We start from the raw sequence: 25259 nt of genomic DNA on the forward strand, positions 1-25259 counted from the left end.
TTACCCCCGTGGGATATAGATTCTACCCACACACATTTGGAACTCTCCTGGGGTACCCTCATACATATTATTCCCTCATTTAGTGGATATTTTCACAAAAAAGTGAAATTTTCAAAAATCCCAAAAATTGGCTGAAAACGACAAAATATCAAGGAATCATTGGGCGAATCACTCTGGAACTGAAATCGGAACGCTCACTGACATTTCCCCTATCTGAAAGTCTGATAAACGCCGGAAAAATGACTAAGTCCAAAAAAAAATTTTTTTAATACTTTTTTCAATTTTACCCCCGTGGGATATATATTCTACCCACACACATTTGGAACTCTCCTTCGGTACCCTCACACATATTATTCCCTCATTTAGTGGATATTTTCACAAAAAAGTGAAATTTTCAAAAATCCAGAAAATTGGCTGAAAACGACTAAATATCAAAGACTCATTGGGCGAATCGCTCTGGAACTGAAATCGGAATGCTCACTGACATTTCCCCTATCTTAAAGCCTGATAAGCGCCGGAAAAATGACTAAGTCCCAAAAAAAATTTTTTTCAACTTTTTCCAATTTTACCCCCGTGGGATATATATTCTTCCCACACACATTTAGAACTCTCCTGGGGTACCCTCACACATATTATTCCCTCATTTAGTGGATATTTTCACAAAGAAGTGAAATTTTCAAAAATCCAGAAAATTGGCTGAAAACGACTAAGTATCAAGGACTCATTGGGCGAATCGCTCTGGAACTGAAATGGGAATGCTCACTGACATTTCCCCTATCTTAAAGTCTGATAAACGCCAGAAAAATGACTAAGTCCAAAAAAAAATTTTTTTCAACTTTTTTCAATTTTACCCCCGTGGGATATATATTCTACCCACAAACATTTGGAACTCTCCTGGGGTACCCTCACACATATTATTCCCTCATTTAGTGGATATTTTCACAAAGAAGTGAAATTTTCAAAAATCCAGAAAATTGGCTGAAAACGACTAAGTATCAAGAACTCATTGGGCGAATCGCTCTGGAACTGAAATCGGAACGCTCACTGACATTTCCCCTATCTGAAAGTCTGATAAACGCCAGAAAAATGACTAACTCCCAAAAAAATTTTTTGCAGCTTTTTTCAATTTTACCCCCGTGGGATATATATTCTTCCCACACACATTTAGAACTCTCCTGGGGTACCCTCACACATATTATTCCCTCATTTAGTGGATATTTTCACAAAAAAGTGAAATTTTCAAAAATCCAGAAAATTGGCTGAAAACAACTAAATAACAAGGACTCATTGGGCGAATCGCTCTGGAACTAAAATCGGAACGCTCACTGGCATTTCCCCTATCTGAAAGTCTGATAAACGCCGGAAAAATGACTAAGTCCAAAAAAAAATTTTTTTAGACTTTTTTCAATTTTACCCCCGTGGGATATATATTCTACCCACACAAATTTGGAACTATCCTTCGGTACCCTCACACATATTATTCCCTCATTTAGTGGATATTTTCACAAAAAAGTGAAATTTTCAAAAATCCAGAAAATTGGCTGAAAACGACTAAATATCAAGGACTCATTGGGCGAATCGATCTGGAACTGAAATGGGAATGCTCACTGACATTTCCCATATCTTAAAGTCTGATAAACGCCAGAAAAATTACTAAGTCCAAAAAAAAAATTTTTTCAACTTTTTTCAATTTTACCCCCGTGGGATATATATTCTACCCACACACATTTGGAACTCTCCTGGGTTACCCTCACACATATTATTCCCTCATTTAGTGGATATTTTCACAAAAAAGTGAAATTTTCAAAAATCAAGAAAATTGGCTGAAAACGACTAAATAACAGGGACTCATTGGGCGAATCGCTCTGGAACTGAAATCGGAATGCTCACTGATATTTCCCCTTTCTGAAAGACTGATACACGCCGGAAAAATGACTAAGTCCAAAAAAAAATGTTTTCAACTTTTTTCAATTTTACCCCTGTGGGATATATATTCTACCCACACACATTTGGAACTCTCCTGGGTTACCCTCACACACATTATTCCCTCATTTAGTGGATATTTTCACAAAAAAGTGAAATTTTCAAAAATCCAGAAAATTGGCTGAAAACGACTAAATATCAAAGACTCATTGAGCGAATCGCTCTGGAACTGAAATCGGAATGCTCACTGATATTTCCCATATCTGAAAGACTGATAAACGCCAGAAAAATGACTTAGTCCAAAAAAAAATGTTTTCAACTTTTTTCAATTTTACCCCCGTGGGATATAAATTCTACCCACACACATTTGGAACTCTCCTGGGGTACCCTCACACATATTATTCCCTCATTTAGTGTATATTTTCACAAAAAAGTGAAATTTTCAAAAATCCAGAAAATTGGCTGAAAACGACTAATTATCAAGAACTCATTGGGCGCATCGCTCTGGAACTGAAATCGGAACGCTCACTGACATTTCCCCTATCTGAAAGTCTGATAAACGCCAGAAAAATGACTAACTCCAAAAAAAATTTTTTGCAGCTTTTTTCAATTTTACCCCCGTGGGATATATATTCTTCCCACACACATTTAGAACTCTCCTGGGGTACCCTCACACATATTATTCCCTCATTTAGTGGATATTTTCACAAAAAAGTGAAATTTTCAAAAATCCAGAAAATTGGCTGAAAACAACTAAATAACAAGGACTCATTGGGCGAATCGCTCTGGAACTAAAATCGGAACGCTCACTGGCATTTCCCCTATCTGAAAGTCTGATAAACGCCGGAAAAATGACTAAGTCCAAAAAAAAATTTTTTTAGACTTTTTTCAATTTTACCCCCGTGGGATATATATTCTACCCACACAAATTTGGAACTATCCTTCGGTACCCTCACACATATTATTCCCTCATTTAGTGGATATTTTCACAAAAAAGTGAAATTTTCAAAAATCCAGAAAATTGGCTGAAAACGACTAAATATCAAGGACTCATTGGGCGAATCGATCTGGAACTGAAATGGGAATGCTCACTGACATTTCCCCTATCTTAAAGTCTGATAAACGCCAGAAAAATTACTAAGTCCAAAAAAAAAATTTTTTCAACTTTTTTCAATTTTACCCCCGTGGGATATATATTCTACCCACACACATTTGGAACTCTCCTGGGTTACCCTCACACATATTATTCCCTCATTTAGTGGATATTTTCACAAAAAAGTGAAATTTTCAAAAATCTAGAAAATTGGCTGAAAACGACTAAATATCAAGGACTCATTGGGCGAATCACTCTGGAGCTGAAATCGGAACGCTCACTGACATTTCTCGTATCTGAAAGTCTGATAAACGCCGGAAAAATGACTAGGTCCAAAAAAAAATTTTTTCAGCTTTTTTCAATTTTACCCCCGTGGGATATAAATTCTACACACACACATTTGGAACTCTGCTGGGGTACCCTCACACATATATTCCCTCATTTAGTGGATATTTTCAGAAAAAAGTGAAATTTTCAAAAATCCAGAAAATTGGCTGAAAACGACTAAATATCAAAGACTCATTGGGCGAATCGCTCTGGAACTGAAATCGGAACGCTCACTGACATTTCCCATATCTGAAAGTCTGATAAACGCCAGAAAAATGACTAACTCCAAAAAAAAATGTTTTCAACTTTTTTTCAATTTTACCCCCGTGGGATATATATTCTACCCACACACATTTGGAACTCTCCTGGGTTACCCTCACACACATTATTCCCTCATTTAGTGGATATTTTCACAAAAAAGTGAAATTTTCAAAAATCCAAAAAATTGGCTGAAAACGACTAAATATCAAAGACTCATTGAGCGAATCGCTCTGGAACTGAAATCGGAACGCTCACTGATATTTCCCATATCTGAAAGACTGATAAACGCCAGAATAATGACTTAGTCCAAAAAAAAATGTTTTCAACTTTTTTTCAATTTTACCCCCGTGGGATATAAATTCTACCCACACACATTTGGAACTCTCCTGGGGTACCCTCACACATATTATTCCCTCATTTAGTGTATATTTTCACAAAAAAGTGAAATTTTCAAAAATCCAGAAAATTGGCTGAAAACGACTAAATATCAAAGACTCATTGTGCGAATCGCTCTGGAACTGAAATCGGAACGCTCACTGACATTTCCCATATCTGAAAGTCTGATAAACGGCAGAAAAATGACTAAGTCCAAAAAAAAATTTTTTTAAACTTTTTTCAATTTTACCCCCGTGGGATATATATTCTACCCACACACATTTGAAACTCTCCTGGGGTACCCTCACACATATTATTCCCTCATTTAGTGGATATTTTCACAAAAAAGTGAAATTTTCAAAAATCAAGAAAATTGGCTGAAAATGACTAAATAACAAGGACTCATTGGGCGAATTGCTCTGGAACTGAAATCGGAACGCTCACTGATATTTCCCCTATCTGAAAGACTGATACACGCTGGAAAAATGACTAAGTCCAAAAAAAAATGTTTTCAACTTTTTTCAATTTTACCCCCGTGGGATATATATTCTACCCACACACATTTGGAACTCTCCTGGGGTACCCTCACACATATTATTCCCTCATTTAGTGGATATTTTCACAAAAAAGTGAAATTTTCAAAAATCCAGAAAATTGGCTGAAAACGACTGAATATCAAAGACTCATAGGGCGAATCGCTCTGGAACTGAAATCGGAATGCTCACTCACGTTTCCCCTATCTTAAAGTCTGATAAACGCCAGAAAAATTACTAAGTCCAAAAAAAAATTTTTTTCAACTTTTTTCAATTTTACCCCCGTGGGATATATATTCTACCCACACACATTTGGAACTCTCCTGGGTTACCCTCACACATATTATTCCCTCATTTAGTGGATATTTTCACAAAAAAGTGAAATTTTCAAAAATCTAGAAAATTGGCTGAAAACGACTAAATATCAAGGACTCATTGGGCGAATCACTCTGGAGCTGAAATCGGAACGCTCACTGACATTTCTCGTATCTGAAAGTCTGATAAACGCCGGAAAAATGACTAGGTCCAAAAAAAAATGTTTTCAACTTTTTTCAATTTTACCCCCGTGGGATATAAATTCTACACACACACATTTGGAACTCTGCTGGGGTACCCTCACACATATTATTCCCTCATTTAGTGGATATTTTCAGAAAAAAGTGAAATTTTCAAAAATCCAGAAAATTGGCTGAAAACGACTAAATATCAAAGACTCATTGGGCGAATCGCTCTGGAACTGAAATCGGAACGCTCACTGACATTTCCCATATCTGAAAGTCTGATAAACGCCAGAAAAATGACTAAGTCCAAAAAAAAATTTTTTAAACTTTTTTCAATTTTACCCCCGTCGGATATATATTCTACCCACACACATTTGGAACTCTCCTGGGGTACCCTCACACATATTATTCCCTCATTTAGTGGATATTTTTTTAAAAAAGTGAAATTTTCAAAAATCAAGAAAATTGGCTGAAAACGACTAAATAACAGGGACTCATTGGGCGAATCGCTCTGGAACTGAAATCGGAATGCTCACTGATATTTCCCCTATCTGAAAGACTGATACACGCCGGAAAAATGACTAAGTCCAAAAAAAAATGTTTTCAACTTTTTTCAATTTTACCCCTGTGGGATATATATTCTACCCACACACATTTGGAACTCTCCTGGGGTACCCTCACACATATTATTCCCTCATTTAGTGGATATTTTCACAAAAAAGTGACATTTTCAAAAATCCAGAAAATTGGCTGAAAACGACTAAATATCAAGGACTCATTGGGCGAATCGATCTGGAACTGAAATCGGAACGCTCACTGACATTTCCCATATCTGAAAGTCTGATAAACGCCAGAAAAATGACTAACTCCAAAAAAAAATGTTTTCAACTTTTTTTCAATTTTACCCCCGTGGGATATATATTCTACCCACACACATTTGGAACTCTCCTGGGTTACCCTCACACACATTATTCCCTCATTTAGTGGATATTTTCACAAAAAAGTGAAATTTTCAAAAATCCAAAAAATTGGCTGAAAACGACTAAATATCAAAGACTCATTGAGCGAATCGCTCTGGAACTGAAATCGGAACGCTCACTGATATTTCCCATATCTGAAAGACTGATAAACGCCAGAATAATGACTTAGTCCAAAAAAAAATGTTTTCAACTTTTTTTCAATTTTACCCCCGTGGGATATAAATTCTACCCACACACATTTGGAACTCTCCTGGGGTACCCTCACACATATTATTCCCTCATTTAGTGTATATTTTCACAAAAAAGTGAAATTTTCAAAAATCCAGAAAATTGGCTGAAAACGACTAAATATCAAAGACTCATTGTGCGAATCGCTCTGGAACTGAAATCGGAACGCTCACTGACATTTCCCATATCTGAAAGTCTGATAAACGGCAGAAAAATGACTAAGTCCAAAAAAAAATTTTTTTAAACTTTTTTCAATTTTACCCCCGTGGGATATATATTCTACCCACACACATTTGAAACTCTCCTGGGGTACCCTCACACATATTATTCCCTCATTTAGTGGATATTTTCACAAAAAAGTGAAATTTTCAAAAATCAAGAAAATTGGCTGAAAATGACTAAATAACAAGGACTCATTGGGCGAATTGCTCTGGAACTGAAATCGGAACGCTCACTGATATTTCCCCTATCTGAAAGACTGATACACGCTGGAAAAATGACTAAGTCCAAAAAAAAATGTTTTCAACTTTTTTCAATTTTACCCCCGTGGGATATATATTCTACCCACACACATTTGGAACTCTCCTGGGGTACCCTCACACATATTATTCCCTCATTTAGTGGATATTTTCACAAAAAAGTGAAATTTTCAAAAATCCAGAAAATTGGCTGAAAACGACTGAATATCAAAGACTCATAGGGCGAATCGCTCTGGAACTGAAATCGGAATGCTCACTCACGTTTCCCCTATCTTAAAGTCTGATAAACGCCAGAAAAATTACTAAGTCCAAAAAAAAATTTTTTTCAACTTTTTTCAATTTTACCCCCGTGGGATATATATTCTACCCACACACATTTGGAACTCTCCTGGGTTACCCTCACACATATTATTCCCTCATTTAGTGGATATTTTCACAAAAAAGTGAAATTTTCAAAAATCTAGAAAATTGGCTGAAAACGACTAAATATCAAGGACTCATTGGGCGAATCACTCTGGAGCTGAAATCGGAACGCTCACTGACATTTCTCGTATCTGAAAGTCTGATAAACGCCGGAAAAATGACTAGGTCCAAAAAAAAATGTTTTCAACTTTTTTCAATTTTACCCCCGTGGGATATAAATTCTACACACACACATTTGGAACTCTGCTGGGGTACCCTCACACATATTATTCCCTCATTTAGTGGATATTTTCAGAAAAAAGTGAAATTTTCAAAAATCCAGAAAATTGGCTGAAAACGACTAAATATCAAAGACTCATTGGGCGAATCGCTCTGGAACTGAAATCGGAACGCTCACTGACATTTCCCATATCTGAAAGTCTGATAAACGCCAGAAAAATGACTAAGTCCAAAAAAAAATTTTTTAAACTTTTTTCAATTTTACCCCCGTCGGATATATATTCTACCCACACACATTTGGAACTCTCCTGGGGTACCCTCACACATATTATTCCCTCATTTAGTGGATATTTTTTTAAAAAAGTGAAATTTTCAAAAATCAAGAAAATTGGCTGAAAACGACTAAATAACAGGGACTCATTGGGCGAATCGCTCTGGAACTGAAATCGGAATGCTCACTGATATTTCCCCTATCTGAAAGACTGATACACGCCGGAAAAATGACTAAGTCCAAAAAAAAATGTTTTCAACTTTTTTCAATTTTACCCCTGTGGGATATATATTCTACCCACACACATTTGGAACTCTCCTGGGGTACCCTCACACATATTATTCCCTCATTTAGTGGATATTTTCACAAAAAAGTGACATTTTCAAAAATCCAGAAAATTGGCTGAAAACGACTAAATATCAAGGACTCATTGGGCGAATCGATCTGGAACTGAAATCGGAACGCTCACTGATATTTCCCATATCTGAGAGACTGATAAACGCCAGAAAAATGACTTAGTCCAAAAAAAAATGTTTTCAACTTTTTTCAATTTTACCCCCGTGGGATATAAATTCTACCCACACACATTTGGAACTCTCCTGGGGTACCCTCACACATATTATTCCCTCATTTAGTGTATATTTTCACAAAAAAGTGAAATTTTCAAAAATCCAGAAAATTGGCTGAAAACGACTAAATATCAAAGACTCATTGTGCGAATCGCTCTGGAGCTGAAATCGGAACGCTCACTGACATTTCCCATATCTGAAAGTCTGATAAACGCCGGAAAAATGACTAAGTCCAAAAAAAAATGTTTTCAGCTTTTTTCAATTTTACCCCCGTGGGATATAAATTCTACCCACACACATTTGGAACTCTCCTGGGGTACCCTCACACATATTATTCCCTCATTTAGTGGATATTTTCACAAAAAAGTGAAATTTTCAAAAATCAAGAAAATTGGCTGAAAACGACTAAATATCAAAGACTCATTGGGCGAATCGCTCTGGAACTGAAATCGGAACGCTCACTGACATTTCCCATATCTGAAAGTCTGATAAACGGCAGAAAAATGACTAAGTCCAAAAAAAAATTTTTTTAAACTTTTTTCAATTTTACCCTCGTCGGAAATATATTCTACCCACACACATTTGAAACTCTCCTGGGGTACCCTCACACATATTATTCCCTCATTTAGTGGATATTTTCACAAAAAAGTGAAATTTTCAAAAATCAAGAAAATTGGCTGAAAATGACTAAATAACAAGGACTCATTGGGCGAATTGCTCTGGAACTAAAATCGGAACGCTCACTGATATTTCCCCTATCTGAAAGACTGATACACGCTGGAAAAATGACTAAGTCCAAAAAAAAATGTTTTCAACTTTTTTCAATTTTACCCCCGTGGGATATATATTCTACCCACACACATTTGGAACTCTCCTGGGGTACCCTCACACATATTATTCCCTCATTTAGTGGATATTTTCACAAAAAAGTGAAATTTTCAAAAATCCAGAAAATTGGCTGAAAACGACTAAATATCAAAGACTCATAGGGCGAATCGCTCTGGAACTGAAATCGGAATGCTCACTCACATTTCCCCTATCTTAAAGTCTGATAAACGCCGGAAAAATGACTAAGTCCAAAAAAAAATGTTTTCAACTTTTTTCAATTTTACCCCCGTGGGATATATATTCTACCCACACACATTTGGAACTCTCCTGGGGTACCCTTACACATATTTTTCCCTCATTTAGTGGATATTTTCACAAAAAAATGACATTTTCAAAAATCCAGAAAATTGGCTGAAAACGACTAAATATCAAGGACTCATTGGGCGAATCGATCTGGAACTGAAATCGGAACGCTCACTGACATTTGCCCTATCTGAAAGTCTGATAAACGCCGGAAAAATGAATAAGTCCCCAAAAAAAATTTTTTCAACTTTTTTCAATTTTACCCCCGTGGGATATATATTCTACCCACACACATTTGGAACTCTCCTGGGTTACCCTCACACACATTATTCCCTCATTTAGTGGATATTTTCACAAAAAAGTGAAATTTTCAAAAATCCAGAAAATTGGCTGAAAACGACTAAATATCAAAGACTCATTGAGCGAATCGCTCTGGAACTGAAATCGGAACGCTCACTGATATTTCCCATATCTGAAAGACTGATAAACGCCAGAAAAATGACTTAGTCCAAAAAAAAATGTTTTCAACTTTTTTTCAATTTTACCCCCGTGGGATATAAATTCTACCCACACACATTTGGAACTCTCCTGGGGTACCCTCACACATATTATTCCCTCATTTAGTGTATATTTTCACAAAAAAGTGAAATTTTCAAAAATCCAGAAAATTGGCTGAAAACGACTAAATATCAAAGACTCATTGTGCGAATCGCTCTGGAACTGAAATCGGAACGCTCACTGACATTTCCCATATCTGAAAGTCTGATAAACGGTAGAAAAATGACTAAGTCCAAAAAAAAATTTTTTTAAACTTTTTTCAATTTTACCCCCGTCGGATATATATTCTACCCACACACATTTGAAACTCTCCTGGGGTACCCTCACACATATTATTCCCTCATTTAGTGGATATTTTCACAAAAAAGTGAAATTTTCAAAAATCAAGAAAATTGGCTGAAAATGACTAAATAACAAGGACTCATTGGGCGAATTGCTCTGGAACTGAAATCGGAACGCTCACTGATATTTCCCCTATCTGAAAGACTGATACACGCTGGAAAAATGACTAAGTCCAAAAAAAAATGTTTTCAACTTTTTTCAATTTTACCCCCGTGGGATATATATTCTACCCACACACATTTGGAACTCTCCTGGGGTACCCTCACACATATTATTCCCTCATTTAGTGGATATTTTCACAAAAAAGTGAAATTTTCAAAAATCCAGAAAATTGGCTGAAAACGACTGAATATCAAAGACTCATAGGGCGAATCGCTCTGGAACTGAAATCGGAATGCTCACTCACGTTTCCCCTATCTTAAAGTCTGATAAACGCCAGAAAAATTACTAAGTCCAAAAAAAAAATTTTTTCAACTTTTTTCAATTTTACCCCCGTGGGATATATATTCTACCCACACACATTTGGAACTCTCCTGGGTTACCCTCACACATATTATTCCCTCATTTAGTGGATATTTTCACAAAAAAGTGAAATTTTCAAAAATCTAGAAAATTGGCTGAAAACGACTAAATATCAAGGACTCATTGGGCGAATCACTCTGGAGCTGAAATCGGAACGCTCACTGACATTTCTCGTATCTGAAAGTCTGATAAACGCCGGAAAAATGACTAGGTCCAAAAAAAAATGTTTTCAACTTTTTTCAATTTTACCCCCGTGGGATATAAATTCTACACACACACATTTGGAACTCTGCTGGGGTACCCTCACACATATTATTCCCTCATTTAGTGGATATTTTCAGAAAAAAGTGAAATTTTCAAAAATCCAGAAAATTGGCTGAAAACGACTAAATATCAAAGACTCATTGGGCGAATCGCTCTGGAACTGAAATCGGAACGCTCACTGACATTTCCCATATCTGAAAGTCTGATAAACGCCAGAAAAATGACTAAGTCCAAAAAAAAATTTTTTAAACTTTTTTCAATTTTACCCCCGTCGGATATATATTCTACCCACACACATTTGGAACTCTCCTGGGGTACCCTCACACATATTATTCCCTCATTTAGTGGATATTTTTTTAAAAAAGTGAAATTTTCAAAAATCAAGAAAATTGGCTGAAAACGACTAAATAACAGGGACTCATTGGGCGAATCGCTCTGGAACTGAAATCGGAATGCTCACTGATATTTCCCCTATCTGAAAGACTGATACACGCCGGAAAAATGACTAAGTCCAAAAAAAAATGTTTTCAACTTTTTTCAATTTTACCCCTGTGGGATATATATTCTACCCACACACATTTGGAACTCTCCTGGGGTACCCTCACACATATTATTCCCTCATTTAGTGTATATTTTCACAAAAAAGTGAAATTTTCAAAAATCCAGAAAATTGGCTGAAAACGACTAAATATCAAAGACTCATTGTGCGAATCGCTCTGGAGCTGAAATCGGAACGCTCACTGACATTTCCCATATCTGAAAGTCTGATAAACGCCGGAAAAATGACTAAGTCCAAAAAAAAATGTTTTCAGCTTTTTTCAATTTTACCCCCGTGGGATATAAATTCTACCCACACACATTTGGAACTCTCCTGGGGTACCCTCACACATATTATTCCCTCATTTAGTGGATATTTTCACAAAAAAGTGAAATTTTCAAAAATCAAGAAAATTGGCTGAAAACGACTAAATATCAAAGACTCATAGGGCGAATCGCTCTGGAACTGAAATCGGAATGCTCACTCACATTTCCCCTATCTTAAAGTCTGATAAACGCCGGAAAAATGACTAAGTCCAAAAAAAAATGTTTTCAACTTTTTTCAATTTTACCCCCGTGGGATATATATTCTACCCACACACATTTGGAACTCTCCTGGGGTACCCTTACACATATTTTTCCCTCATTTAGTGGATATTTTCACAAAAAAGTGACATTTTCAAAAATCCAGAAAATTGGCTGAAAACGACTAAATATCAAGGACTCATTGGGCGAATCGATCTGGAACTGAAATCGGAACGCTCACTGACATTTGCCCTATCTGAAAGTCTGATAAACGCCGGAAAAATGAATAAGTCCCCAAAAAAAATTTTTTCAACTTTTTTCAATTTTACCCCCGTGGGATATATATTCTACCCACACACATTTGGAACTCTCCTGGGTTACCCTCACACACATTATTCCCTCATTTAGTGGATATTTTCACAAAAAAGTGAAATTTTCAAAAATCCAGAAAATTGGCTGAAAACGACTAAATATCAAAGACTCATTGAGCGAATCGCTCTGGAACTGAAATCGGAACGCTCACTGATATTTCCCATATCTGAAAGACTGATAAACGCCAGAAAAATGACTTAGTCCAAAAAAAAATGTTTTCAACTTTTTTTCAATTTTACCCCCGTGGGATATAAATTCTACCCACACACATTTGGAACTCTCCTGGGGTACCCTCACACATATTATTCCCTCATTTAGTGTATATTTTCACAAAAAAGTGAAATTTTCAAAAATCCAGAAAATTGGCTGAAAACGACTAAATATCAAAGACTCATTGTGCGAATCGCTCTGGAACTGAAATCGGAACGCTCACTGACATTTCCCATATCTGAAAGTCTGATAAACGGTAGAAAAATGACTAAGTCCAAAAAAAAATTTTTTTAAACTTTTTTCAATTTTACCCCCGTCGGATATATATTCTACCCACACACATTTGAAACTCTCCTGGGGTACCCTCACACATATTATTCCCTCATTTAGTGGATATTTTCACAAAAAAGTGAAATTTTCAAAAATCAAGAAAATTGGCTGAAAATGACTAAATAACAAGGACTCATTGGGCGAATTGCTCTGGAACTGAAATCGGAACGCTCACTGATATTTCCCCTATCTGAAAGACTGATACACGCTGGAAAAATGACTAAGTCCAAAAAAAAATGTTTTCAACTTTTTTCAATTTTACCCCCGTGGGATATATATTCTACCCACACACATTTGGAACTCTCCTGGGGTACCCTCACACATATTATTCCCTCATTTAGTGGATATTTTCACAAAAAAGTGAAATTTTCAAAAATCCAGAAAATTGGCTGAAAACGACTGAATATCAAAGACTCATAGGGCGAATCGCTCTGGAACTGAAATCGGAATGCTCACTCACGTTTCCCCTATCTTAAAGTCTGATAAACGCCAGAAAAATTACTAAGTCCAAAAAAAAAATTTTTTCAACTTTTTTCAATTTTACCCCCGTGGGATATATATTCTACCCACACACATTTGGAACTCTCCTGGGTTACCCTCACACATATTATTCCCTCATTTAGTGGATATTTTCACAAAAAAGTGAAATTTTCAAAAATCTAGAAAATTGGCTGAAAACGACTAAATATCAAGGACTCATTGGGCGAATCACTCTGGAGCTGAAATCGGAACGCTCACTGACATTTCTCGTATCTGAAAGTCTGATAAACGCCGGAAAAATGACTAGGTCCAAAAAAAAATGTTTTCAACTTTTTTCAATTTTACCCCCGTGGGATATAAATTCTACACACACACATTTGGAACTCTGCTGGGGTACCCTCACACATATTATTCCCTCATTTAGTGGATATTTTCAGAAAAAAGTGAAATTTTCAAAAATCCAGAAAATTGGCTGAAAACGACTAAATATCAAAGACTCATTGGGCGAATCGCTCTGGAACTGAAATCGGAACGCTCACTGACATTTCCCATATCTGAAAGTCTGATAAACGCCAGAAAAATGACTAAGTCCAAAAAAAAATTTTTTAAACTTTTTTCAATTTTACCCCCGTCGGATATATATTCTACCCACACACATTTGGAACTCTCCTGGGGTACCCTCACACATATTATTCCCTCATTTAGTGGATATTTTTTTAAAAAAGTGAAATTTTCAAAAATCAAGAAAATTGGCTGAAAACGACTAAATAACAGGGACTCATTGGGCGAATCGCTCTGGAACTGAAATCGGAATGCTCACTGATATTTCCCCTATCTGAAAGACTGATACACGCCGGAAAAATGACTAAGTCCAAAAAAAAATGTTTTCAACTTTTTTCAATTTTACCCCTGTGGGATATATATTCTACCCACACACATTTGGAACTCTCCTGGGGTACCCTCACACATATTATTCCCTCATTTAGTGTATATTTTCACAAAAAAGTGAAATTTTCAAAAATCCAGAAAATTGGCTGAAAACGACTAAATATCAAAGACTCATTGTGCGAATCGCTCTGGAGCTGAAATCGGAACGCTCACTGACATTTCCCATATCTGAAAGTCTGATAAACGCCGGAAAAATGACTAAGTCCAAAAAAAAATGTTTTCAGCTTTTTTCAATTTTACCCCCGTGGGATATAAATTCTACCCACACACATTTGGAACTCTCCTGGGGTACCCTCACACATATTATTCCCTCATTTAGTGGATATTTTCACAAAAAAGTGAAATTTTCAAAAATCAAGAAAATTGGCTGAAAACGACTAAATATCAAAGACTCATTGGGCGAATCGCTCTGGAACTGAAATCGCAACGCTCACTGACATTTCCCATATCTGAAAGTCTGATAAACGGCAGAAAAATGACTAAGTCCAAAAAAAAATTTTTTTAAACTTTTTTCAATTTTACCCTCGTCGGAAATATATTCTACCCACACACATTTGAAACTCTCCTGGGGTACCCTCACACATATTATTCCCTCATTTAGTGGATATTTTCACAAAAAAGTGAAATTTTCAAAAATCAAGAAAATTGGCTGAAAATGACTAAATAACAAGGACTCATTGGGCGAATTGCTCTGGAACTAAAATCGGAACGCTCACTGATATTTCCCCTATCTGAAAGACTGATACACGCTGGAAAAATGACTAAGTCCAAAAAAAAATGTTTTCAACTTTTTTCAATTTTACCCCCGTGGGATATATATTCTACCCACACACATTTGGAACTCTCCTGGGGTACCCTCACACATATTATTCCCTCATTTAGTGGATATTTTCACAAAAAAGTGAAATTTTCAAAAATCCAGAAAATTGGCTGAAAACGACTAAATATCAAAGACTCATAGGGCGAATCGCTCTGGAACTGAAATCGGAATGCTCACTCACATTTCCCCTATCTTAAAGTCTGATAAACGCCGGAAAAATGACTAAGTCCAAAAAAAAATGTTTTCAACTTTTTTCAATTTTACCCCCGTGGGATATATATTCTACCCACACACATTTGGAACTCTCCTGGGGTACCCTCACACATATTATTCCCTCATTTAGTGGATATTTTCACAAAAAAGTGACATTTTCAAAAATCCAGAAAATTGGCTGAAAACGACTAAATATCAAGGACTCATTGGGCGAATCGATCTGGAACTGAAATCGGAACGCTCACTGACATTTGCCCTATCTGAAAGTCTGATAAACGCCGGAAAAATGAATAAGTCCCCAAAAAAAATTTTTTCAACTTTTTTCAATTTTACCCCCGTGGGATATATATTCTACCCACACACATTTGGAACTCTCCTGGGTTACCCTCACACACATTATTCCCTCATTTAGTGGATATTTTCACAAAAAAGTGAAATTTTCAAAAATCCAGAAAATTGGCTGAAAACGACTAAATATCAAAGACTCATTGAGCGAATCGCTCTGGAACTGAAATCGGAACGCTCACTGATATTTCCCATATCTGAAAGACTGATAAACGCCAGAAAAATGACTTAGTCCAAAAAAAAATGTTTTCAACTTTTTTTCAATTTTACCCCCGTGGGATATAAATTCTACCCACACACATTTGGAACTCTCCTGGGGTACCCTCACACATATTATTCCCTCATTTAGTGTATATTTTCACAAAAAAGTGAAATTTTCAAAAATCCAGAAAATTGGCTGAAAACGACTAAATATCAAAGACTCATTGTGCGAATCGCTCTGGAACTGAAATCGGAACGCTCACTGACATTTCCCATATCTGAAAGTCTGATAAACGGTAGAAAAATGACTAAGTCCAAAAAAAAATTTTTTTAAACTTTTTTCAATTTTACCCCCGTCGGATATATATTCTACCCACACACATTTGAAACTCTCCTGGGGTACCCTCACACATATTATTCCCTCATTTAGTGGATATTTTCACAAAAAAGTGAAATTTTCAAAAATCAAGAAAATTGGCTGAAAATGACTAAATAACAAGGACTCATTGGGCGAATTGCTCTGGAACTGAAATCGGAACGCTCACTGACATTTCTCGTATCTGAAAGTCTGATAAACGCCGGAAAAATGACTAGGTCCAAAAAAAAATGTTTTCAACTTTTTTCAATTTTACCCCCGTGGGATATAAATTCTACACACACACATTTGGAACTCTGCTGGGGTACCCTCACACATATTATTCCCTCATTTAGTGGATATTTTCAGAAAAAAGTGAAATTTTCAAAAATCCAGAAAATTGGCTGAAAACGACTAAATATCAAAGACTCATTGGGCGAATCGCTCTGGAACTGAAATCGGAACGCTCACTGACATTTCCCATATCTGAAAGTCTGATAAACGCCAAAAAAATGACTAAGTCCAAAAAAAAATTTTTTAAACTTTTTTCAATTTTACCCCCGTCGGATATATATTCTACCCACACACATTTGGAACTCTCCTGGGGTACCCTCACACATATTATTCCCTCATTTAGTGGATATTTTTTTAAAAAAGTGAAATTTTCAAAAATCAAGAAAATTGGCTGAAAACGACTAAATAACAGGGACTCATTGGGCGAATCGCTCTGGAACTGAAATCGGAATGCTCACTGATATTTCCCCTCTCTGAAAGACTGATACACGCCGGAAAAATGACTAAGTCCAAAAAAAAATGTTTTCAACTTTTTTCAATTTTACCCCTGTGGGATATATATTCTACCCACACACATTTGGAACTCTCCTGGGGTACCCTCACACATATTATTCCCTCATTTAGTGGATATTTTCACAAAAAAGTGACATTTTCAAAAATCCAGAAAATTGGCTGAAAACGACTAAATATCAAGGACTCATTGGGCGAATCGATCTGGAACTGAAATCGGAACGCTCACTGATATTTCCCATATCTGAGAGACTGATAAACGCCAGAAAAATGACTTAGTCCAAAAAAAAATGTTTTCAACTTTTTTCAATTTTACCCCCGTGGGATATAAATTCTACCCACACACATTTGGAACTCTCCTGGGGTACCCTCACACATATTATTCCCTCATTTAGTGTATATTTTCACAAAAAAGTGAAATTTTCAAAAATCCAGAAAATTGGCTGAAAACGACTAAATATCAAAGACTCATTGTGCGAATCGCTCTGGAGCTGAAATCGGAACGCTCACTGACATTTCTCGTATCTGAAAGTCTGATAAACGCCGGAAAAATGACTAAGTCCAAAAAAAAATGTTTTCAGCTTTTTTCAATTTTACCCCCGTGGGATATAAATTCTACCCACACACATTTGGAACTCTCCTGGGGTACCCTCACACATATTATTCCCTCATTTAGTGGATATTTTCACAAAAAAGTGAAATTTTCAAAAATCAAGAAAATTGGCTGAAAACGACTAAATATCAAAGACTCATTGGGCGAATCGCTCTGGAACTGAAATCGGAACGCTCACTGACATTTCCCATATCTGAAAGTCTGATAAACGGCAGAAAAATTACTAAGTCCAAAAAAAAATTTTTTTAAACTTTTTTCAATTTTACCCTCGTCGGAAATATATTCTACCCACACACATTTGAAACTCTCCTGGGGTACCCTCACACATATTATTCCCTCATTTAGTGGATATTTTCACAAAAAAGTGAAATTTTCAAAAATCAAGAAAATTGGCTGAAAATGACTAAATAACAAGGACTCATTGGGCGAATTGCTCTGGAACTAAAATCGGAACGCTCACTGATATTTCCCCTATCTGAAAGACTGATACACGCTGGAAAAATGACTAAGTCCAAAAAAAAATGTTTTCAACTTTTTTCAATTTTACCCCCGTGGGATATATATTCTACCCACACACATTTGGAACTCTCCTGGGGTACCCTCACACATATTATTCCCTCATTTAGTGGATATTTTCACAAAAAAGTGAAATTTTCAAAAATCCAGAAAATTGGCTGAAAACGACTAAATATCAAAGACTCATAGGGCGAATCGCTCTGGAACTGAAATCGGAATGCTCACTCACATTTCCCCTATCTTAAAGTCTGATAAACGCCGGAAAAATGACTAAGTCCAAAAAAAAATGTTTTCAACTTTTTTCAATTTTACCCCCGTGGGATATATATTCTACCCACACACATTTGGAACTCTCCTGGGGTACCCTCACACATATTATTCCCTCATTTAGTGGATATTTTCACAAAAAAGTGAAATTTTCAAAAATCCAGAAAATTGGCTGAAAACGACTAAATATCAAAGACTCATTGGGCGAATCGCTCTGGAACTGAAATCGGAACGCTCACTGACATTTCCCATATCTGAAAGTCTGATAAACGCCAGAAAAATGACTAAGTCCAAAAAAAAATGTTTTCAACTTTTTTCAATTTTACCCTCGTCAGATATATATTCTACCCACACACATTTGGAACTCTCCTTTGGTACCCTCACACATATTATTCCCTCATTTAGTGGATATTTTAAAAAAAAAGTGAAATTTTCAAAAATCAAGAAAATTGGCTGAAAACGAATAAATAACAAGGACTCATTGGGCGAATCGCTCTGGAACTGAAATCGGAACGCTCACTGATATTTCCCCTATCTGAAAGACTGATACACGCCGGAAAAATGACTAAGTCCAAAAAAAAATGTTTTCAACTTTTTTCAATTTTACCCCCGTGGGATATATATTCTACCCACACACACTTGGAACTCTCCTGGGGTACCCTCACACATATTATTCCCTCATTTAGTGGATATTTTCACAAAAAAGTGAAATTTTCAAAAAAACAGAAAATTGGCTGAAAACAACTAAATATCAAGGACTCATTGGGCGAATCGCTCTGGAACTGAAATCGGAACGCTCACTGACATTTCCCCTATCTTAAAGTCTGATAAACGGCAGAAAAAAGACTAAGTCCAAAAAAAAATTTTTTTCAACTTTTTTCAATTTTACCCCCGTGGGATATATATTCTACCCACACACATTTGGAACTCTCCTCGGGTACCCTCACACATATTATTCCCTCATTTAGTGGATATTTTCACAAAAAAGTGAAATTTTCAAAAATCCAGAAAATTGGCTGAAAACAACTAAATAACAAGGTCTCATTGGGCGAATCGCTCTGGAAGTGAAATCTGAACGCTCACTGACATTTCCCCTATCTTAAAGTCTGATAAACGGCAGAAAAATGACTAAGTCCAAAAAAAAAATTTTTTTCAACTTTTTTCAATTTTACCCCGGTGTGATATATATTCTACTAACACAAATTTGGAACTCGCCTGGGGTACCCTCATACATATTATTCCCTCATTTATTGGATATTTTCACAAAAAAGTGAAATTTTCAAAAATCCTGAAAATTTGCTGAAAACGACTAAATATCAAGGACTCATTGGGCGAATCGCTCTGGAACTGATATCAGAACGCTCACAGACATTTCCCCTATCTGAAAGCCTGATAAATGCCGGAAAAAAGACTAAGTCCAAAAAAAAATGTTTTCAACTTTTTTCAATTTTACCCCCGTGGGATATATATTCTACCCACACACATTTAGAACTCTCCTGGGGTACCCTCACACATATTATTCCCTCATTTAGTGGATATTTTCACAAAAAAGTGAAATTTTCAAAAATCCAGAAAATTGGCTGAAAACCACTAAATAACAAGGACTCATTGGGCGAATCGCTCTGGAACTGAAATCGGAACGCTCACTGACATTTCCCCTATCTGAAAGTCTGATAAACGCCGGAAAAATGACTAAGTCCAAAAAAAAAATGTTTTCAACTTTTTTCAATTTTACCCCCGTGGGATATATATTCTACCCACACACATTTAGAACTCTCCTGGGGTACCCTCACACATATTATTCCCTCATTTAGTGGATATTTTCACAAAAAAGTGAAATTTTCAAAAATTCAGAAAACTGCCTGAAAACGACGAAATATCAAGGACTCATCCGGCGAATCGCTCTGGAACTGAAATCGGAAGGCTCACTGACATTTCCCCTTTCTTAAAGTCTGATAAACGGCAGAAAAAAGACTAAGTCCAAAAAAAAATTTTTTTCAACTTTTTTCAATTTTACCCCCGTGGGATATATATTCTACCCACACACATTTGGAACTCTCCTCGGGTACCCTCACACATATTATTCCCTCATTTAGTGGATATTTTCACAAAAAAGTGAAATTTTCAAAAATCCAGAAAATTGGCTGAAAACAACTAAATAACAAGGTCTCATTGGGCGAATCGCTCTGGAAGTGAAATCTGAACGCTCACTGACATTTCCCCTATCTTAAAGTCTGATAAACGGCAGAAAAATGACTAATTCCAAAAAAAAAATTTTTTTCAACTTTTTTCAATTTTACCCCGGTGTGATATATATTCTACTAACACAAATTTGGAACTCTCCTGGGGTACCCTCATACATATTATTCCCTCATTTATTGGATATTTTCACAAAAAAGTGAAATTTTCAAAAATCCAGAAAATTGGCTGAAAACAACTAAATATCAAGGACTCATTGGGCGAATCGCTCTGGAACTGACATCGGAACGCTCACTGACATTTCCCCTATCTGAAAGCCTGATAAATGCCGGAAAAAAGACTAAGTCCAAAAAAAAAATTTTTTCAACTTTTTTCAATTTTACCCCCGTGGGATATATATTCTACCCACACACATTTGGAACTCTCCTGGGGTACCCTCACACATATTATTCCCTCATTTAGTGGATATTTTCACAAAAAAGTGAAATTTTCAAAAATCCAGAAAATTGGCTGAAAACGACTAAATATCAAAGACTCATTGGGCGAATCGCTCTGGAACTGAAATCGGAGCGCTCACTGACATTTGCCCTATCTGAAAGACTGATAAACGCTGGAAAAATGACTAAGTCCAAAAACGAAAATGTTTTCAACTTTTTTCAATTTTACCCCCGTGGCAGATATATTCTACCCACACACATTTAGAACTCTGCTGGGGTACCCTCACACATATTATTCCCTCATTTAGTGGATATTTTCACAAAAAAGTGAAATTTTCAAAAATCCAGAAAATTGGCTGAAAACAACTAAATAACAAGGACTCATTGGGCGAATCGCTCTGGAACTAAAATCGGAACGCTCACTGACATTTCCCCTATCTGAAAGTCTGATAAACGCCGGAAAAATGACTAAGTCCAAAAAAAAAATTTTTCAACTTTTTTCAATTTTACCCCCGTCTACCCACACACATTTGGAACTCTCCTGGGGTACCCTCACACATATTATTCCCTCATTTAGTGGATATTTTCACAAAAAAGTGAAATTTTCAAAAATCCAGAAAATTGGCTGAAAACGACTAAATATCAAGGACTCATTGGGCGAATCGCTCTGGAACTGACATCAGAACGCTCACTGACATTTCCCCTATCTGAAAGCCTGATAAATGCCGGAAAAAAGACTAAGTCCAAAAAAAAAATGTTTTCAACTTTTTTCAATTTTACCCCCGTGGGATATATATTCTACCCACACACATTTAGAACTCTCCTGGGGTACCCTCATACATATTATTCCCTCATTTAGTGGATATTTTCACAAAAAAGTGAAATTTTCAAAAATCCAGAAAATTGGCTGAAAACGACTAAATATCAAGGACTCATTGGGCGAATCGCTCTGGAACTGAAATCGGAACGCTCACTGACATTTCCCCTATCTGAAAGCCTGATAAATGCCGGAAAAAAGACTAAGTCCAAAAAAAAATTTTTTTCAACTTTTTTCAATTTTACCCCCTTGGGATATATATTCTACCCACACACATTTGGAACTCTCCTGGGGTACCCTCACGCATATTATTCCCTCATTTAGTGGATATTTTCACAAAAAAGTGAAATTTTCAAAAATCCAGAAAATTGGCTGAAAACAACTAAATATCAAGGACTCATTGGGCGAATCGCTCTGCAACTGACATCAGAACGCTCACTCACATTTCCCCTATCTGAAAGCCTGATAAATGCTGGAAAAAAGACTAAGTCCAAAAAAAAAATTTTTTCAACTTTTTTCAATTTTACCCCCGTGGGATATATATTCTACCCACACACATTTGGAACTCTCCTGGGGTACCCTCACACATATCATTCCCTCATTTAGTGGATATTTTCACAAAAAAGTGAAATTTTCAAAAATCCAGAAAATTGGCTGAAAACGACTAAATATCAAGGACTCATTGGGCGAATCGCTCTGGAACTGACATCGGAACGCTCACTGACATTTCCCCTATCTGAAAGCCTGATAAATGCCGGAAAAAAGACTAAGTCCAAAAAAAAATTTTATTCAACTTTTTTCAATTTTACCCCCGTGGGATATATATTCTACCCACACACATTTGGAACTCTCCTGGGGTACCCTCACACATATTATTCCCTCATTTAGTGGATATTTTCACAAAAAAGTGAAATTTTCAAAAATCCAGAAAATTGGCTGAAAACGACTAAATATCAAAGACTCATTGGGCGAATCGCTCTGGAACTGAAATCGGAGCGCTCACTGACATTTGCCCTATCTGAAAGTCTGATAAACGCTGGAAAAATGACTAAGTCCAAAAACGAAAATGTTTTCAACTTTTTTCAATTTTACCCCCGTGGCAGATATATTCTACCCACACACATTTAGAACTCTGCTGGGGTACCCTCACACATATTATTCCCTCATTTAGTGGATATTTTCACAAAAAAGTGAAATTTTCAAAAATCCAGAAAATTGGCTGAAAACAACTAAATAACAAGGACTCATTGGGCGAATCGCTCTGGAACTAAAATCGGAACGCTCACTGACATTTCCCCTATCTGAAAGTCTGATAAACGCCGGAAAAATGACTAAGTCCAAAAAAAAATTTTTTCAACTTTTTTCAATTTTACCCCCGTCTACCCACACACATTTGGAACTCTCCTGGGGTACCCTCACACATATTATTCCCTCATTTAGTGGATATTTTCACAAAAAAGTGAAATTTTCAAAAATCCAGAAAATTGGCTGAAAACAACTAAATAACAAGGACTCATTGGGCGAATCGCTCTGGAACTAAAATCGGAACGCTCACTGACATTTCCCCTATCTGAAAGTCTGATAAACGCTGGAAAAATGATTAAGTCCAAAAAAAAAATGTTTTTAACTTTTTTCAATTTTACCCCCGTGGGATATATATTCTACCCACACACATTTGGAACTCTCCTGGGGTACCCTCACACATATTATTCCCTCATTTAGTGGATATTTTCACAAAAAAGTGAAATTTTCAAAAATCCAGAAAATTGGCTGAAAACGACTAAATATCAAAGACTCATTGGGCGAATCGCTCTGGAACTGAAATCGGAGCGCTCACTGACATTTGCCCTATCTGAAAGACTGATAAACGCTGGAAAAATGACTAAGTCCAAAATCGAAAATGTTTTCAACTTTTTTCAATTTTACCCCCGTGGCAGATATATTCTACCCACACACATTTAGAACTCTGCTGGGGTACCCTCACACATATTATTCCCTCATTTAGTGGATATTTTCACAAAAAAGTGAAATTTTCAAAAATCCAGAAAATTGGCTGAAAACAACTAAATAACAAGGACTCATTGGGCGAATCGCTCTGGAACTAAAATCGGAACGCTCACTGACATTTCCCCTATCTGAAAGTCTGATAAACGCCGGAAAAATGACTAAGTCCAAAAAAAAAATTTTTCAACTTTTTTCAATTTTACCCCCGTCTACCCACACACATTTGGAACTCTCCTGGGGTACCCTCACACATATTATTCCCTCATTTAGTGGATATTTTCACAAAAAAGTGAAATTTTCAAAAATCCAGAAAATTGGCTGAAAACGACTAAATATCAAGGACTCATTGGGCGAATCGCTCTGGAACTGACATCAGAACGCTCACTGACATTTCCCCTATCTGAAAGCCTGATAAATGCCGGAAAAAAGACTAAGTCCAAAAAAAAAATGTTTTCAACTTTTTTCAATTTTACCCCCGTGGGATATATATTCTACCCACACACATTTAGAACTCTCCTGGGGTACCCTCATACATATTATTCCCTCATTTAGTGGATATTTTCACAAAAAAGTGAAATTTTCAAAAATCCAGAAAATTGGCTGAAAACGACTAAATATCAAGGACTCATTGGGTGAATCGCTCTGGAACTGAAATCGGAACGCTCACTGACATTTCCCCTATCTGAAAGCCTGATAAATGCCGGAAAAAAGACTAAGTCCAAAAAAAAATTTTTTTAAACTTTTTTCAATTTTACCCCCTTGGGATATATATTCTACCCACACACATTTGGAACTCTCCTGGGGTACCCTCACGCATATTATTCCCTCATTTAGTGGATATTTTCACAAAAAAGTGAAATTTTCAAAAATCCAGAAAATTGGCTGAAAACAACTAAATATCAAGGACTCATTGGGCGAATCGCTCTGGAACTGACATCAGAACGCTCACTCACATTTCCCCTATCTGAAAGCCTGATAAATGCCGGAAAAAAGACTAAGTCCAAAAAAAAATTTTTTTCAACTTTTTTCAATTTTACCCCCGTGGGATATATATTCTACCCACACACATTTGGAACTCTCCTGGGGTACCCTCACACATATCATTCCCTCATTTAGTGGATATTTTCACAAAAAAGTGAAATTTTCAAAAATCCAGAAAATTGGCTGAAAACGACTAAATATCAAGGACTCATTGGGCGAATCGCTCTGGAACTGACATCGGAACGCTCACTGACATTTCCCCTATCTGAAAGCCTGATAAATGCCGG

This window comes from Phyllobates terribilis, unplaced genomic scaffold, assembly GCF_046119375.1.
Source record: "Phyllobates terribilis strain yellow unplaced genomic scaffold, ASM4611937v1 Scaffold_15__1_contigs__length_34870131, whole genome shotgun sequence".
Lineage (NCBI taxonomy): Eukaryota > Metazoa > Chordata > Amphibia > Anura > Dendrobatidae > Phyllobates > Phyllobates terribilis.